The following is a 17,438-nucleotide window of genomic DNA, read 5'->3' as shown; positions in this document are numbered from 1 at the left end:
GAGAGAGCCTTTCCTTGGTCTTCTTGAAACTCAAGTGACCAGCCAAAGGTATCTCGTGGGCCAACTGTAGGAACTGGCGTCTGTTGTTAAGGGGAACTACAAGTCTTTTGCAGTCCCCAGGGGTAGACTCAGTTGGTTCACTGTAGAAGAGACCATCTTCCCAGCTTAACCTGTGCTTCCCAACTTCTTGCCCATCAAGTTGATTAGCAGCCTGCTGTTGAAGGCTTTCAAGAGTAGGACACTCTCTCTGTCCTTTGCTCAAGTCTGCCCTGTTGGGTCCAGCTTCTGCCAGTACAGAATGCAGCTCAGGATGTTCAACAGGGTCACGATCTTCAACTAAGACAGTGTCTTCTTCCATATCTGACTCTTCAGATACTGGTTTAACCACACAAGGTTGCACCTCACACTCTGCCTCAGCAGGTGGAGGGATGACAGGTGTGAACTTGGACAATCTCTGTGATGTCCTGGTTGGTAGCACAGCGGTGCTGTCTGTATTCTTCCTGGAGGTCTTGGGTTTCCCCTTTGCCTCATTCTTTCTAGAAATAGCAGTGAGCAACTCCTGTGGAGTGGGAGTGATAGTTTCTTCAATCATCTCCTCTGGAGAGCCTCTCAAGGTTCTCTCCCTTGCAGACCTAGTGAGCTCCTGTCTCCTCTTACTGTGAGGCCTGGGGGTGCTGGACACATCTCCAAGAGTTTTCAGGCCATTACCCAACAGGACTCTCCTAGGTACTTTACTCTGCACACTAACAGGTATTTTGACAATCATATCATTAAACTGGATGAGAGCTGGTATCTGGGGAACCATTTGCACAGGGCCTGCAGCTAACTTGGGGAGGTGCTTGGGTACCTTAGCAACATCCTCCACCTTGAAAAACGATTCATCCACCATAGTTATGCTGGCTCCAGTGTCTCTGATGGCAGCGGTTTCCTGACCATTCACAAGAACACTATCTTTATAATACTCTTTTGTATTATCTGGGATGGAATTATAGACATCTAAATTCTGTTGTTCCCACAAGCCCAGGGACACTAAAGAAACACTAGCTGAGACTCTCATGGGTTCTTCAGCCAGTAGGTGAAAGTTTCCACTTGCCATAGGGACTTCTTCCTCTGGGGAGAAGGCTAAGGAGACAGTGTGGACCCCTGAAGGTTTACCCTTGCATCTGGGATTCCCTTTCACATGGTCAGTTGACCCACAAACATAGCCTAGAGAAGAGCCAGAGAAGCAATTGATTCCCTGTGAGACCTTGAATACCATGGTTATACTCAAACATTGCCAACCAATCCAAAATATCAAGCTTAACCTCATACATACCCACAATTTCTTTAGGCATACAGGGTCTCTTAGGACTGGAAGACCTAGAGGACTCTGGGAGATAAGCATTTTCAAGAGACAATCTTTTCATTTCTAATTCATGATTCAACTCCATTTCTCTGATCTTCAGTTCTTGATTTTTGTGTTCAGTTTGAGCATTTAAACGTTTGAATTCCAGTTCAAGCCTCAATTTCTCTAGAGCAATGAATTCAGGACTGAGTGTAGGACCTGTGGGGGTCCCAGTGGATAAGGGTTGAGGTTGTTGAGCAGGCAAGGAAGCAGAGAGACCTACATTAGGAGACACATCTACTTCTTCCAATTCATCAGTAATAGATACATTATCATCCTCAATACTTTCCACATTTGCTAAGGAGTCAGGCATTTCAGACCCACCCCCTAGACTTGGACTCTTTAACAATTTTTCAATCAATTCAGACTTTTTGCCTTTGGCAGAGTGTTTCCTTTCTTTACACATGTTTCTTAAATAATCAGCAGTGTAACCTAGGAGGGTCTCCTGACTGTGGCTTTCCATATCAGACATGATTAATATTGCTTTTCAGTAATGTTAGCCTTGTGGTTAGTTGATCCAAGGTAATAGCAGCAGTCTAAGTGTAATTACTATACTTTGATCCCACCGCTGCCACCAGTGTTAGGCAGAACTATATGCAGTACCCTTTGGGAACACCACACACAATTAAGACTACAAGTGGCAGTACAATTTCACCTTTGGTACAAGCCTGTACTACACAGTTAAAGAGGTAGCAGTAGCAGAGCAGCCAGACTTATCTCAAGAGTAAGTGAGCAGTATCAAACAGTTACACAAAGGACCGCAATTACTATGATTCAGGCAAACACTGACTCAAGGTTTTCAAGTAAAAGAATATACATTTATTTCACTCTTCAGCTGTATAACATTACACTATTATAAGCAGTCTAAAAATCACTTTCTTAATACACCACACCACGTCTCTTAAATTCCAGACAAGTTAAGCTCACAAAATGAAGTGGGAGGAAAATGGCACTCCAGCAATTTAAAAGGGAGGGAAAGACAAAAGTTAACAGAAATGGAACCACACCAACAGGTAAGTACTCAGGGCAAGCGAACAAGAGAGACTACAATGATAAAATCAGATAGAAAAGGCTTAGGGCCAAAGTCAATGGTTCAAAAGTCTTTTGCTCAAGATAATACAGTTCAGAGTAGTTTGCGGTAAAGTTCGTGGCACGGTTTCCAGACGAGGTTGGTTGGTAGAAAAGTTAGTTCAAAGAGAAGAGAAGGACAAGCCCTCGGATTGGAGAAAGATTTCAAACACTTTCGCCGGGACTGAACGAAACGCACAACCGTATTTGCACAGTACCTTAAAACAGAGAGGGGGCTGCAGCTGAGGCAGACGTTCCTGGCAGATCCTGCAGGCTCACCGTTCCTGAAGCGACTGTCAGACTGATCAGAAGTAGGAAGACTGGAGGGTCCTGCACTACCCAGGGAAGAAACCAGCAGCAGCCAAACAACAAATAAAAGGTGCGCTCTTAAAACCCAAGCAGGGTCCGACCTTCTTGGCTATCCGGCCCACTGTAGCTCTGTACAGTGAATTTGACCAGAGGAGGGGTCCTGGCTTGCAGTTTGGGTGAACTGGTTGGTCCAGCTCCATGCTGAATTTGACAGGTGCTCTGAGTATCCTCCATTTTGGGATACCCAGGCCCTGCCATTGGAATCAGTTGATTCCTGATAGGAAACAAGATGGCCCCTGTGGCCTCTTGCTTTATATTGCCTGTTACCTTGTTTTCCCAAAGTCCTGGGAAGCCCTGACTCTGTCCCTTCCCCCTGACTGGCTGTTGGGTGGAAGTTCCATATATGGTGTTGTTGTGAAGTCCAGGCAAGACTGGCTGGAGCCTTCCCAGTGACTGTTCGTTGTGGGTACACCCTGTGGGTGGGACCTGGGTGAATGTAGTGTGTGACCAATATGCACTTCTTGTTGTGGACGTCTGGTTTCTGTTGTTTGACACAATGACTGAGACAGCCCTGCCCAAAACTGGTATGAATGCAGTGTGCAGGGTTGAATGGCTGGGTACTTGTCTCAATACACATTGCTTGTTGTGAGTGTCTGAGAGGGAGGAGAATGGCCTGAATGCACTGTATGCCTGATTGGCTGACTGACCGCTGAATGCCCTTCTGAGTGATTGGTTGCCTGAGTGTGACCCAGCAGAAGGAATGGGAGATCAACTAGTATATCTGGGGGCCTCCCAATTCTAGAAATCGTTCAGAAGCTGGAGTTGAAACTAACATTGAAACTGAAGCTGAATCACAAAGCCGAGCCTGAAGAAGAAGGTTGACTGATGTCTCCATTCACCGAAATCCAAAAGCCGCTGAGCCATCGAGACTGATCCAAGAGAGGACCTAGTTAGGCGCCATCTTCCCGTGCTCTGAGGGACCATCGAGCACCGCTATCCTTCGCCGAAGCTCCCTGGAAGTCAGACCCTCGACAGGCTGCTGACCGGAGACGGGGAACGCCGAGGAGAACGAAGATAAGCACCGGACATTCCATCCACCGTCGTCAACAGAGGTTTGCAAGTTTGTTGTAACTGCTGGAGGCCCACCGAAGCCGTGTTGCCCAGAAGCGGGGACCGCTTGACGCTGTGCCATTGATGACCGGAGCCGCACGCTCCTTTGCTTAAGACTTTTGATTCACCGAGGCACTTGTCCGCACCGCAGCCTGCATTATCCCGTTGGAGAAGGCCTGGCCGTCGACGTGCCGAGGAGCATCCGCTGGTGGGTTTCCCGCCATCCAAAGACCGTAGAGAACCGGACGACTCAACACCCTTGCTGGGCCACAGTTCTTTACAAACTCTTTGCGCTCTTGAACTATCGACATCGAGGTGCCCCGCATGCCTCTGCCTTGCAGGATGTCTTCGCTCTGTCGTCGACGAGCACCGCTGGGACCGAAGCTGCCACCTCTATGCCAAGTTCACTTTCTTTGACGTATCTCGAGGATCCATGGCTCCTGTTTTATAGGGAGCCGCTCAAGAAGGATCCATCGACGACTCGTCGTTGAACTCTGCTATTCCAGGTACATTGGGGTGGTAGAATTATTATAGAAGGAAATAAGACTTATAGAACCATATATGGACTGGGCTTGTGATGTATCTTTATTTTACAGGTTGCCCAGATGGGGGGGATCTCCACACAGAACTGTGTCTAGGTAACAGGACCAGTTCTGACAATTGTTCTAACCAACTGCTTTCCCTCCTATATCTATTGTTGGTTACCTTTATTAAGTGATTTCAGTGAGATTTAACCAGAGTATAGTTGATGCACTTTAATGACATCTGATAATAATTGGGGTACCACTTAGAACTGTATATAATTACCATTGTAGATTTACTGAGCACAAAGTGAGTTATTGTGATTGTGAATATAACCTTGAACCTTAATTATATAAATACAGTGTTTTAACTAATACAGTGTGTGGACATTCCTTTGGAGGGGCTTTGGGACTATACTGTACTTAGAAACCAGCCCGCATCCCCTCCTGAGAAGCTAGGCCTTGATTTCTCATCCATTGCTACCATAATAGAGAATCTTGGCTGGGGTCCTATGTGCCACTCCTCTACCATATAGAGAGCAGAAGTACAGACCCCCTCCAGTCTTTACAGGTGGTTACAACAGCTGAAAGGTAGTTGTTTGTTAATTGTCGGAGTTATCTACTGATAACTTTTATTATGAATGTTTTCCCTGACACAACTTCACCACTTGCATACAGCAGTACATGTTTGTAATTGTCACAGGTACAAGTTTTACTTTTGTGCTGTATACCATGTTCAATTCTCTCACTCACTTCTAGAAAAATGGCACGCTGCTCATTGTTTAGTTGGGATTTCAGTACAGCCAACTCTTCTGCAGATTGCTCATACTGAAACATGGTGGTGGTTACTTCTGTCATGGCTAATTCTGCCTCATTTGCTATGAGTACCTGTCCAAGTGGTTCTTAGCTGCCTGTTACAGAAGGTTCACTGTTCTCAGAATTGTCGACATTTGTTTGTGCTTCAATTTCTTCTTCTTGTTGGCGTTCATTGTCCAATATGGCTTTGTACTGTGTAAAGTTTCCATCTGTAATTGTACTTTCACTTGCATTGAAAGCATCTTCATAGGAGGCATGGGTGGCTAATAAATCTTCTTTTCTCCATGGTTTCAAAAGTTGCAGTAGAGCCATGTAGTACAGTTCTTTTTGTTGAGGAGTTTTTAATGAACATTTCACATGATTAATTAGGCTGTGTTTGGTAAGCTTCACCAGGCTGCCTTCACAACTTTCCACTCTGTATCTTCCTTATTTCTAATCTGGTTTAATGTTATTTTAGTATGAGAAGTTTTGGGCTATCTGTTACAGGCACATGGCTTCTAAAGTAATACTCCTGTTTGGGTAGTATGTGTCCAATAAGTTGTTCTTCAAAATGTCCTGGCTGTTGGGATAGTTTTTGGCTATTGTTTATATGTCTTCATACGATTGTACTTTCACTTGCATTGAAAGCATCTTCATAGGAGGCGTGGGTGGCTAATAAATCTTCTTTTCTCCATGGTTTCAAAAGTTGCAGTAGAGCCATGCAGTACAGTTCTTTGTGTTGAGGAGTTTTTAATGACAATTTCATATGATTAATTATGCTGTGTTTGGTAAGCTTCACCAGGCTGCCTTCACAACTTTCCATGCTGTATCTTCCTTATTTCTAATCTGATTTAATGTTATTTTAGTAAGAGAAGTTTTGGGCTATCTGGCACAGGCACATGACTTCTAAAGTAATACTCCTGTTCGGGTAGTATGTGTCCAATAAGTTGTTCTTCAAAATGTCCTGGCTGTTTGGATCGTTTTTGGCTATTGTTTGTATGTCTTCATACGATTTCAGTACTCTTTTTCTGGATGCAGCAGGACCTAGGCATAGCCACACTATGTTTTTAGATTTCCCATATAAGGCGGTGCCGGTTAAACGGTCTGCGGCTTCATAGCAGCCAAATTCTCTATGGGACAACATTTCTATGCCAAAACTGTACAATATTTGTGCCAGTGTTCTGTCAGATGATATATCATCCCAGAGGTCTTTGAGCTCTGTTTGCTCTGCTTTGGTTAAGTAGGCTGTGACATATCGTGCAACTGCAGTGGAATTGTCAGCAATGTACTGTACATCAACATTAGCATTCCATATGAGGGCAGTATTTGCATTGTAATAATTGATGTACTTTGATGCTTTGCTCCTTTTTATGCAGTATGTGTTCTTAGGAGATTTCCCTTTCACACTGTGTCGAACCGAAGACATGAAGCTGTTTACTTGTCCTGTTGCTGAAACTGGTCTAGGGAAACCAAAGCAGCATTTGGTGTAGTTTTTGCCTCTGTTCTTAAATCTGCGCCGACAATACTTGCCACACTTGTGTCTTTCGAATTACAAAATGTGTGCTTATAGGTCACTATGTGTACTTTCTGAAGGGATTTCGCAAGTGACATATTTGTGAATTAACTGCAAAACAGTTTCATCACTCTCCACACCAAATTTAGGAGCATTTCTAATCCACAAAAGCATGTGGATGTGTGGTGCTCCTCTGGCTTGATATTTTTTTCTCCATAAGAAGTGTTCCACTTCTCCAAGGGGAGGAAGTGCTTTATTGCAAATAAAGTGCAGAATGCAAGGAAGCGACGATGGAAGTACTGTGAAACATTTACAGGATCAAGAGCGCAAAGTTCTCTTGTTGTTTTCATATCTATACCTGTTTTATTTTTGTTTGCTATGTGTAAGAAAGTGTGCAAGTCTTCCCATGCATACTCTACACAACTTAAAGTGACAAACCACGTGGGTGGGCCAAGGTTGCGTAGCATACACCATACATCTGCGTGCCATCAGAACCAGTACTCTTTCGTACAACGCATGTTTGCCAAGAGATTTGTAATACTTGACTGTAAAACTTCGTCCTTGTCTTGCACCTTTTGAAGTAACTGTGTAGCAGACATGTTACACAGCGGTATTCTGATGCTGTTATTTGTGCACATCTTTCATCATATCTTCCACCTTTTCCAGTCAGGAAGAATAGAGGAAAGGCTTGTGCTTCTACACTTTTTTCCCATATACTGATTGGCGCTCCTTTGGCTTGCCGCATTTGATATGTTTCTAGTGCATCGTCTATGGTGTCTTTGGAGTGCAGTGGGTGAATTGTATAGTGATCTAAAATATTGGAGGCTGCAGTAGGATCTAGACGTTGAAATTGTCCAGTTGTTGAGGAGTCCTGAATTATTTTAGTGGTTTCTCTCAGGTTTTCTTCAACGTTTATTTCCTTGTAGTATTCACAGTTTTTTTTAAGGTATTGCAAGGCTTTCCTAACTTTGTTTAAGTCCACTAGTTGCTGCCAAATTTAATTGTTTTTTGTAGGTACACCGTTTACCAGGATAATCAAAGATTCTTCTATTGACCTTTGCACTTGTAGAGTGCATACATTTTCTTTCAGATCTAATGGTAAATAAACCCACAAATGCCTCTCAGTAATTCGGTGGGAGGCAATTTTGCAGTTTACGGTTGAAGTCGTATTATTGCTTGAAATGAGTGTGCTGTTTGGATTATAATGCTCTCATACAAATTAAGCTGCTGCATTGTGTTTGGCACTGGAAATACTTCCAAATTATTACTGATCACCCGTGAAGGCATTTGGTTATTGTCAAGTTTTGCAGTGCAGTATGTGCACAGTATGGAGGTGTTAGTAATTTCGTATTTGTTTTCAGCTATAAGGTACAGAGCTAATTGAAACCATTGGGATTCCTCATTGTTTTCTATTTTCTGCATTATATCTATAGTTTTGGTGCTCTTGCTTTAGAAAGTTCTACGACAACACACGCATACTTGGTTTGGCATTTCAGCAGATATGCTTTTGAACTTTTGTATTTCTTTTTTGTATATGTTATGTAAAAAGTTGACATCTGCAATGTTGTAAGTACTGTTGTCTGAAAATGCTGGAATTTGTAAGTGCTCTCCAGTTCCACAAAATTTCCTTTGGATGTGCTCTATTTCTTCGAGCATTTCTTTGGCTCTACCGTGTAGGAGAATATCATTTAAATGTTGCAGTGCTAAAGATGGACTTTTTGCATAGTACAGTTTGTTAACAGATGTCTGACAGTTGAATGGTGGGTTGCTAACATTTTGATATAGTGGAAGGTGCTTTTGCAAGCAAGTCCAGAAATACAGGCTAAGGAATGTCCTTGTATTCCTGTGTAGTTGCGCTCTGGACAGGAGTCCATAGTTTGTTGCATGTTCACATTTCTTTTCTCGTTGCCTTTCATATACTGATTAAGGAACTGCTGCAAAGATTTGATTAAGCATTGGTGAACGTTACACATTGATGTGCAAGGCCATTTGTAGATGAGGCGTGTTCGTTTGGTGGAATGGAGAGTGACATCGAAGTTTGATGGGGATATTTCTGAAAGCAGTGTTTCTTCTTCCATTATGGTATTGTGTATCTTTTCATACCCTCATCCACTCTGATGTAAGGCAATTTGGTTTGTTTGCTCCTGTTTGTATGATTCTTCATTAAAGTATGGCTCTGTGTTGGTGGTGTGACTCCACTCACCTGTACAGATATGGCCAAAGGTAACTATGCTGATATTGCATTTGTTTTCAAAGTAGTGCTTTTAGTTTACCAATTAATGTTGTTAGTGCTTTCATTTTGTTTAAAATTACTATAAACAATTGCAGTTTTACGATCATTGCACTGTCTACAAGAGCTTCCAGGATTACTTTTCTGCTGTAAGTTTTGAGGGTTGAGTGTGATTTCTCACCTCTATTTATAAGGTTCTGAAGGACTCTGTGGTGTAACATTGTTTGTAAAATTGATTTGTTGGAATGCTTGCTTGTGGTTAAATTACCATTTGTATGTGCTCTGTTAGCAGTAGTGTGAGTTGTACTCTTTTTAGTGCTTTTCTTGTCATTGTCAGTTTTTTGACAGATGAAGTACACTTTTTGTACTTGTAGGTGCATCTGTTTTGCTGTACTACTTCTCCTCTTTAAACTTTCTGTAGAAGTTCTGCTTGCAGTGGATGGCTACTTTCTCTGCTTTTAGGTTGAGTGGCTCTATTTCTGCGTTGTTTTGTATTGAGTTGCAGTTTGTTACTCATTGTGCAATCGCTGTTGGAGAAGAAAGTGAAGTGTGGGTGTGCAGATTTTCAAATGTACATGTGTGCAATGTGCATGAGTGGTTCAATATGAGGGTAGGCATATAAATGGAAGTACATCACTGTGTAATGGCCTCTAACTTTCGGTTGGCGACAGTATCTTGCTATGTGGGGATTAGTCTAATGGTGGTGACATAATAAACACTGAGCACCTGTAGAGGTGACATGAGTAACAATGAAGTACATACTGGTGGGTTGCCGCAAATCGATATTCTACAATACAAGAATAGTGCACTCTCCCAGTAAGATGTAAAACACTATGATGGTATTGTACTTACTTTGTTGCTTGGTGAGAGTAGGTTTATTGCAGGTTGTAATTTTGAAGTGCACACACCAGTGGCTTTCAGGAGAGACGTGAGTACTGCACCTGTATAAGAAGATGGTAAGGAAATATGTTGGCTAAGGGCATAATGATTGCATTTGTACAATACATTCTTTAAAGGTGTAGGGGGATGTCTTGGCAGGAAGAGAAAGTGTGTGTGTATAAATGTATGGCTTACTATATGAATTGGGACTTGAGAGCATAAGCATGTTTGGTAAGGGGGTAGGTGGGTTATTTGCAAGTGTATTGTATGGCGTTCTATTTAGCAAGTGTGTGTATTAGTATTGGACTATTCACTTTGAAAATGGAGTACTTCTCATTGTGGAAGGATGACAAAAAGGTAGGGAAAGATGTACAGACTGCAAAGCAGAATGTTTCTGTGTGTGCATTTGCATGTACTCTGCCACATATATATGCTAGCTACATGAGTGGAGCCATTTTTTCGGTTCTTTAATTTCATTATGTGCATTTATGAATGGTACTGTTGTCAATGCACATATAAATGTTTTTCTTTTTTAAGTAATGTTGCAATCTATAAAGTGTGAAAGGTAAGTGGCAGGAAACTGTTGGTATGCATGCAATGTATTCACTTAGCTTAGTTTGATAGGGTACGCTGACTGATCGTTTTCTGTGCGATTTTTACCAATTTCAAAGGAGGTGCGTTAATGGGGAAAGCATCATAAAATTGACAGAGCGAAAGAACAGAGTAACCGTCTGCATATAACAATGGCTGCTATGGGCAAATGCCAACTTTGCCAGCCCCTACCACTGTAGGAGCCATTTCATGGTAGGTGATGGGAGAAATACCAGTATGCAAGCACTCTCCTCTTCCTCTTGAGCTGAAGCTAGAAGCAAAGCTCATACTTCTAGTCTCGAGACATAAGCTTTTAAACGGTTGGTGTGAAAGACTCTGGGAGCCTCCTTAGGTCTGCCTAAGTCCACCAGATAGTTCACCTCTCCAAGTTTGCCACAACCTTGAAGAGTCCTATCCATTTGTCCTGCAATGCCCTCTGCCTTGTTGGCACCATAACTAATACAAGCTGGTCTTGAGTAAACTCAACCATACTGGCCTTCTGGTCATGCCAATGTTTGACCAGAGCCTGACCTGCTTTTAAGTTATCACCTGCTTCTGCCATCATGTGTGACATTCTCCTCCAGAGACCTATCACATAGTCAGTCACTCTGACTGGCTTAGGGGAAGGAGCACTCTCCAACCCCTCCTTGATCAGGGCCAATGGACCTCTGACTGGATGGCCATAGAGAAGTTCAAAGGGACTGTAACCAACTCCCTCCTGAGGGACTTCTCTATATGCAAAGAGAAGGCATGGCAGTAGAAGGTCCCACTTTTTCTTAAGGGGTTCCTCTAAAGCACCTATCATGCTCTTTATAGTACAATTAAACCTCTCTACCAATCTATTTGTCTGCGGATGGTAGGCTGTAGAGAACTTGTAAGTGACACAACAGTTTTTCCACATGGCTTGCATGTAGTGGGACAACAAATTGGATCCCCTGTCGGATATCACTTCCTTAGGAAACCTTACTCTGGTAAAAATACCAAGTAGAGCCCTAGCCACAGCCTGAGCCGTAACAGTTCTCATAGGTATGGCTTCTGGGTATATTGTAACATGGTCTACTACAACCAGGATAAACCTGTTCCCTGAAGATGTGGGGGGGGTCAAGAGTACCGACAATGTCAATGCCCACCCTCTCAAAAGGAACTCCCACCACTGGGAGAGGCACCAGGGGTGCAACATTCTTAACTCTGCTGTTGCCAGAGGTTTGGCAAGTGTGACAGATCCTACAGAATTTGGCAACTTCTGAACCGATCTTAGGCCAGTAGAAGTAGAGAGAGAGCCTTTCCTTGGTCTTCTTGAAACTCAAGTGACCAGCCAAAGGTATCTCGTGGGCCAACTGTAGGAACTGGCGTCTGTTGTTAAGGGGAACTACAAGTCTTTTGCAGTCCCCAGGGGTAGACTCAGTTGGTTCACTGTAGAAGAGGCCATCTTCCCAGCTTAACCTGTGCTTCCCAACTTCTTGCCCATCAAGTTGATTAGCAGCCTGCTGTTGAAGGCTTTCAAGAGTAGGACACTCTCTCTGTCCTTTGCTCAAGTCTGCCCTGTTGGGTCCAGCTTCTGCCAGTACAAAATGCAGATCAGGATGTTCAACAGGGTCACGATCTTCAGCTAAGACAGTGTCTTCTTCCATATCTGACTCTTCAGATACTGGTTTAACCACACAAGGTTGCACCTCACACTCTGCCTCAGCAGGTGGAGGGATGACAGGTGTGAACTTGGACAATCTCTGTGATGTCCTGGTTGGTAGCACAGCGGTGCTGTCTGTATTCTTCCTGGAGATCTTGGGTTTCCCCTTTGCCTCATTCTTTCTAGAAATAGCAGTGAGCAACTCCTGTGGAGTGGGAGTGATAGTTTCTTCAATCATCTCCTCTGGAGAGCCTCTCAAGGTTCTCTCCCTTGCAGACCTAGTGAGCTCCTGTCTCCTCTTACTGTGAGGCCTGGGAGTGCTGGACACATCTGCAAGAGTTTTCAGGCCATTACCCAACAGGACTCTCCTAGGTACTTTACTCTGCACACTAACAGGTATTTTGACAATCATATCATTAAACTGGATGAGAGCTGGTCTCTGGGGAACCATTTGCACAGGGCCTGCAGCTAACTTGGGGAGGTGCTTGGGTACCTTAGCAACATCCTCCACCTTGAAAAACGATTCATCCACCATAGTTATGCTGGCTCCAGTGTCTCTGATGGCAGGGATTTCCTGACCATTCACAAGAACACTATCTTTATAATACTCTTTTGTATTATCTGGGATGGAATTATAGACATCTAGATTCTGTTGTTCCCACAAGCCCAGGGACACTAAAGAAACACTAGCTGAGACTCTCATGGGTTCTTCAGCCAGTAGGTGAAAGTTTCCACTTGCCATAGGGACTTCTTCCTCTGGGGAGAAGGCTAAGGAGACAGTGTGGACCCCTGAAGGTTTACCCTTGCATCTGGGATTCCCTTTCACATGGTCAGTTGACCCACAAACATAGTCTAGAGAAGAGCCAGAGAAGCAATTGATTCCCTGTGAGACCTTGAATACCATGGTTATACTCAAACATTGCCAACCAATCCAAAATATCAAGCTTAACCTCATACATACCCACAATTTCTTTAGGCATACAGGGTCTCTTAGGACTGAAAGACCTAGAGGACTCTGGGAGATAAGCATTTTCAAGAGACAATCTTTTCATTTCTAATTCATGATTCAACTCCATTTCTCTGATCTTCAGTTCTTGATTTTTGTGTTCAGTTTGAGCATTTAAACGTTTGAATTCCAGTTCAAGCCTCAATTTCTCTAGAGCAATGAATTCAGGACTGAGTGTAGGACCTGTGGGGGTCCCAGTGGATAAGGGTTGAGGTTGTTGAGCAGGCAAGGAAGCAGAGAGACCTACATTAGGAGACACATCTACTTCTTCCAATTCATCAGTAATAGATACATTATCATCCTCAATACTTTCCACATTTGCTAAGGAGTCAGGCATTTCAGACCCACCCCCTAGACTTGGACTCTTTAACAATTTTTCAATCAATTCAGACTTTTTGCCTTTGGCAGAGTGTTTCCTTTCTTTACACATGTTTCTTAAATAATCAGCAGTGTAACCTAGGAGGGTTTCCTGACTGTGGCTTTCCATATCAGACATGATTAATATTGCTTTTCAGTAATGTTAGCCTTGTGGTTAGTTGATCCAAGGTAATAGCAGCAGTCTAAGTGTAATTACTATACTTTGATCCCACCGCTGCCACCAGTGTTAGGCAGAACTATATGCAGTACCCTTTGGGAACACCACACACAATTAAGACTACAAGTGGCAGTACAATTTCACCTTTGGTACAAGCCTGTACTACACAGTTAAAGAGGTAGCAGTAGCAGAGCAGCCAGACTTATCTCAAGAGTAAGTGAGCAGTATCAAACAGTTACACAAAGGACCGCAATTACTATGATTCAGGCAAACACTGACTCAAGGTTTTCAAGTAAAAGAATATACATTTATTTCACTCTTCAGCTGTATAACATTACACTATTATAAGCAGTCTAAAAATCACTTTCTTAATACACCACACCACGTCTCTTAAATTCCAGACAAGTTAAGCTCACAAAATGAAGTGGGAGGAAAATGGCACTCCAGCAATTTAAAAGAGAGGGAAAGACAAAAGTTAACAGAAATGGAACCACACCAACAGTTAAGTACTCAGGGCAAGCGAACAAGAGAGACTACAATGATAAAATCAGATAGAAAAGGCTTAGGGCCAAAGTCAATGGTTCAAAAGTCTTTTGCTCAAGATAATACAGTTCAGAGTAGTTTGCGGTAAAGTTCGTGGCACGGTTTCCAGACGAGGTTGGTTGGTAGAAAAGTTAGTTCAAAGAGAAGAGAAGGACAAGCCCTCGGATTGGAGAAAGATTTCAAACACTTTCGCCGGGACTGAACGAAACGCACAACCGTATTTGCACAGTACCTTAAAACAGAGAGGGGGCTGCAGCTGAGGCAGACGTTCCTGGCAGATCCTGCAGGCTCACCGTTCCTGAAGCGACTGTCAGACTGATCAGAAGTAGGAAGACTGGAGGGTCCTGCACTACCCAGGAAAGAAACCAGCAGCAGCCAAACAACAAATAAAAGGTGCGCTCTTAAAACCCAAGCAGGGTCCGACCTTCTTGGCTATCCGGCCCACTGTAGCTCTGTACAGTGAATTTGACCAGAGGAGGGGTCCTGGCTTGCAGTTTGGGTGAACTGGTTGGTCCAGCTCCATGCTGAATTTGACAGGTGCTCTGAGTATCCTCCATTTTGGGATACCCAGGCCCTGCCATTGGAATCAGTTGATTCCTGATAGGAAACAAGATGGCCCCTGTGGCCTCTTGCTTTATATTGCCTGTTACCTTGTTTTCCCAAAGTCCTGGGAAGCCCTGACTCTGTCCCTTCCCCCTGACTGGCTGTTGGGTGGAAGTTCCATATATGGTGTTGTTGTGAAGTCCAGGCAAGACTGGCTGGAGCCTTCCCAGTGACTGTTCGTTGTGGGTACACCCTGTGGGTGGGACCTGGGTGAATGGAGTGTGTGACCAATATGCACTTCTTGTTGTGGACGTCTGGTTTCTGTTGTTTGACACAATGACTGAGACAGCCCTGCCCAAAACTGGTATGAATGCAGTGTGCAGGGTTGAATGGCTGGGTACTTGTCTCAATACACATTGCTTGTTGTGAGTGTCTGAGAGGGAGGAGAATGGCCTGAATGCACTGTATGCCTGATTGGCTGACTGACCGCTGAATGCCCTTCTGAGTGATTGGTTGCCTGAGTGTGACCCAGCAGAAGGAATGGGAGATCAACTAGTATATCTGGGGGCCTCCCAATTCTAGAAATCGTTCAGAAGCTGGAGTTGAAACTAACATTGAAACTGAAGCTGAATCACAAAGCCGAGCCTGAAGAAGAAGGTTGACTGATGTCTCCATTCACCGAAATCCAAAAGCCGCTGAGCCATCGAGACTGATCCAAGAGAGGACCTAGTTAGGCGCCATCTTCCCGTGCTCTGAGGGACCATCGAGCACCGCTATCCTTCGCCGAAGCTCCCTGGAAGTCAGACCCTCGACAGGCTGCTGACCGGAGACGGAGAACGCCGAGGAGAACGAAGATAAGCACCGGACATTCCATACACCGTCGTCAACAGAGGTTTGCAAGTTTGTTGTAACTGCTGGAGGCCCACCGAAGCCGTGTTGCCCAGAAGCGGGGACCGCTTGACGCTGTGCCATTGATGACCGGAGCCGCACGCTCCTTTGCTTAAGACTTTTGATTCACCGAGGCACTTGTCCGCACCGCAGCCTGCATTATCCCGTTGGAGAAGGCCTGGCCGTCGACGTGCCGAGGAGCATCCGCTGGTGGGTTTCCCGCCATCCAAAGACCGTAGAGACGCCGGACGACTCAACGCCCTTGCTGGGCCACAGTTCTTTACAAACTCTTTGCGCTCTTGAACTATCGACATCGAGGTGCCCCGCATGCCTCTGCCTTGCAGGATGTCTTCGCTCTGTCGTCGACGAGCACCGCTGGGACCGAAGCTGCCACCTCTATGCCAAGTTCACTTTCTTTGACGTATCTCGAGGATCCATGGCTCCTGCTTTATAGGGAGCCGCTCAAGAAGGATCCATCGACGACTCGTCGTTGAACTCTGCTATTCCAGGTACATTGGGGTGGTAGAATTATTATAGAAGGAAATAAGACTTATAGAACCATATATGGACTGGGCTTGTGATGTATCTTTATTTTACAGGTTGCCCAGATGGGGGGGATCTCCACACAGAACTGTGTCTAGGTAACAGGACCAGTTCTGACAATTGTTCTAACCAACTGCTTTCCCTCCTATATCTATTGTTGGTTACCTTTATTAAGTGATTTCAGTGAGATTTAACCAGAGTATAGTTGATGCACTTTAATGACATCTGATAATAATTGGGGTACCACTTAGAACTGTATATAATTACCATTGTAGATTTACTGAGCACAAAGTGAGTTATTGTGATTGTGAATATAACCTTGAACCTTAATTATATAAATACAGTGTTTTAACTAATACAGTGTGTGGACATTCCTTTGGAGGGGCTTTGGGACTATACTGTACTTAGAAACCAGCCCGCATCCCCTCCTGAGAAGCTAGGCCTTGATTTCTCATCCATTGCTACCATAATAGAGAATCTTGGCTGGGGTCCTATGTGCCACTCCTCTACCATATAGAGAGCAGAAGTACAGACCCCCTCCAGTCTTTACAGGTGGTTACAACAGCTGAAAGGTAGTTGTTTGTTAATTGTCGGAGTTATCTACTGATAACTTTTATTATGAATGTTTTCCCTGACACAACTTCACCACTTGCATACAGCAGTACATGTTTGTAATTGTCACAGGTACAAGTTTTACTTTTGTGCTGTATACCATGTTCAATTCTCTCACTCACTTCTAGAAAAATGGCACGCTGCTCATTGTTTAGTTGGGATTTCAGTACAGCCAACTCTTCTGCAGATTGCTCATACTGAAACATGGTGGTGGTTACTTCTGTCATGGCTAATTCTGCCTCATTTGCTATGAGTACCTGTCCAAGTGGTTCTTAGCTGCCTGTTACAGAAGGTTCACTGTTCTCAGAATTGTCGACATTTGTTTGTGCTTCAATTTCTTCTTCTTGTTGGCGTTCATTGTCCAATATGGCTTTGTAATGTGTAAAGTTTCCATCTGTAATTGTACTTTCACTTGCATTGAAAGCATCTTCATAGGAGGCATGGGTGGCTAATAAATCTTCTTTTCTCCATGGTTTCAAAAGTTGCAGTAGAGCCATGTAGTACAGTTCTTTGTGTTGAGGAGTTTTTAATGAACATTTCACATGATTAATTAGGCTGTGTTTGGTAAGCTTCACCAGGCTGCCTTCACAACTTTCCACTCTGTATCTTCCTTATTTCTAATCTGGTTTAATGTTATTTTAGTATGAGAAGTTTTGGGCTATCTGTTACAGGCACATGGCTTCTAAAGTAATACTCCTGTTTGGGTAGTATGTGTCCAATAAGTTGTTCTTCAAAATGTCC

Source organism: Ambystoma mexicanum, chromosome 14 (genome assembly GCF_040938575.1).
Source record: "Ambystoma mexicanum isolate Mex_15411 chromosome 14, UKY_AmexF1_1, whole genome shotgun sequence".
NCBI lineage: Eukaryota > Metazoa > Chordata > Amphibia > Caudata > Ambystomatidae > Ambystoma > Ambystoma mexicanum.
This window is presented reverse-complemented; position numbering follows the sequence as displayed.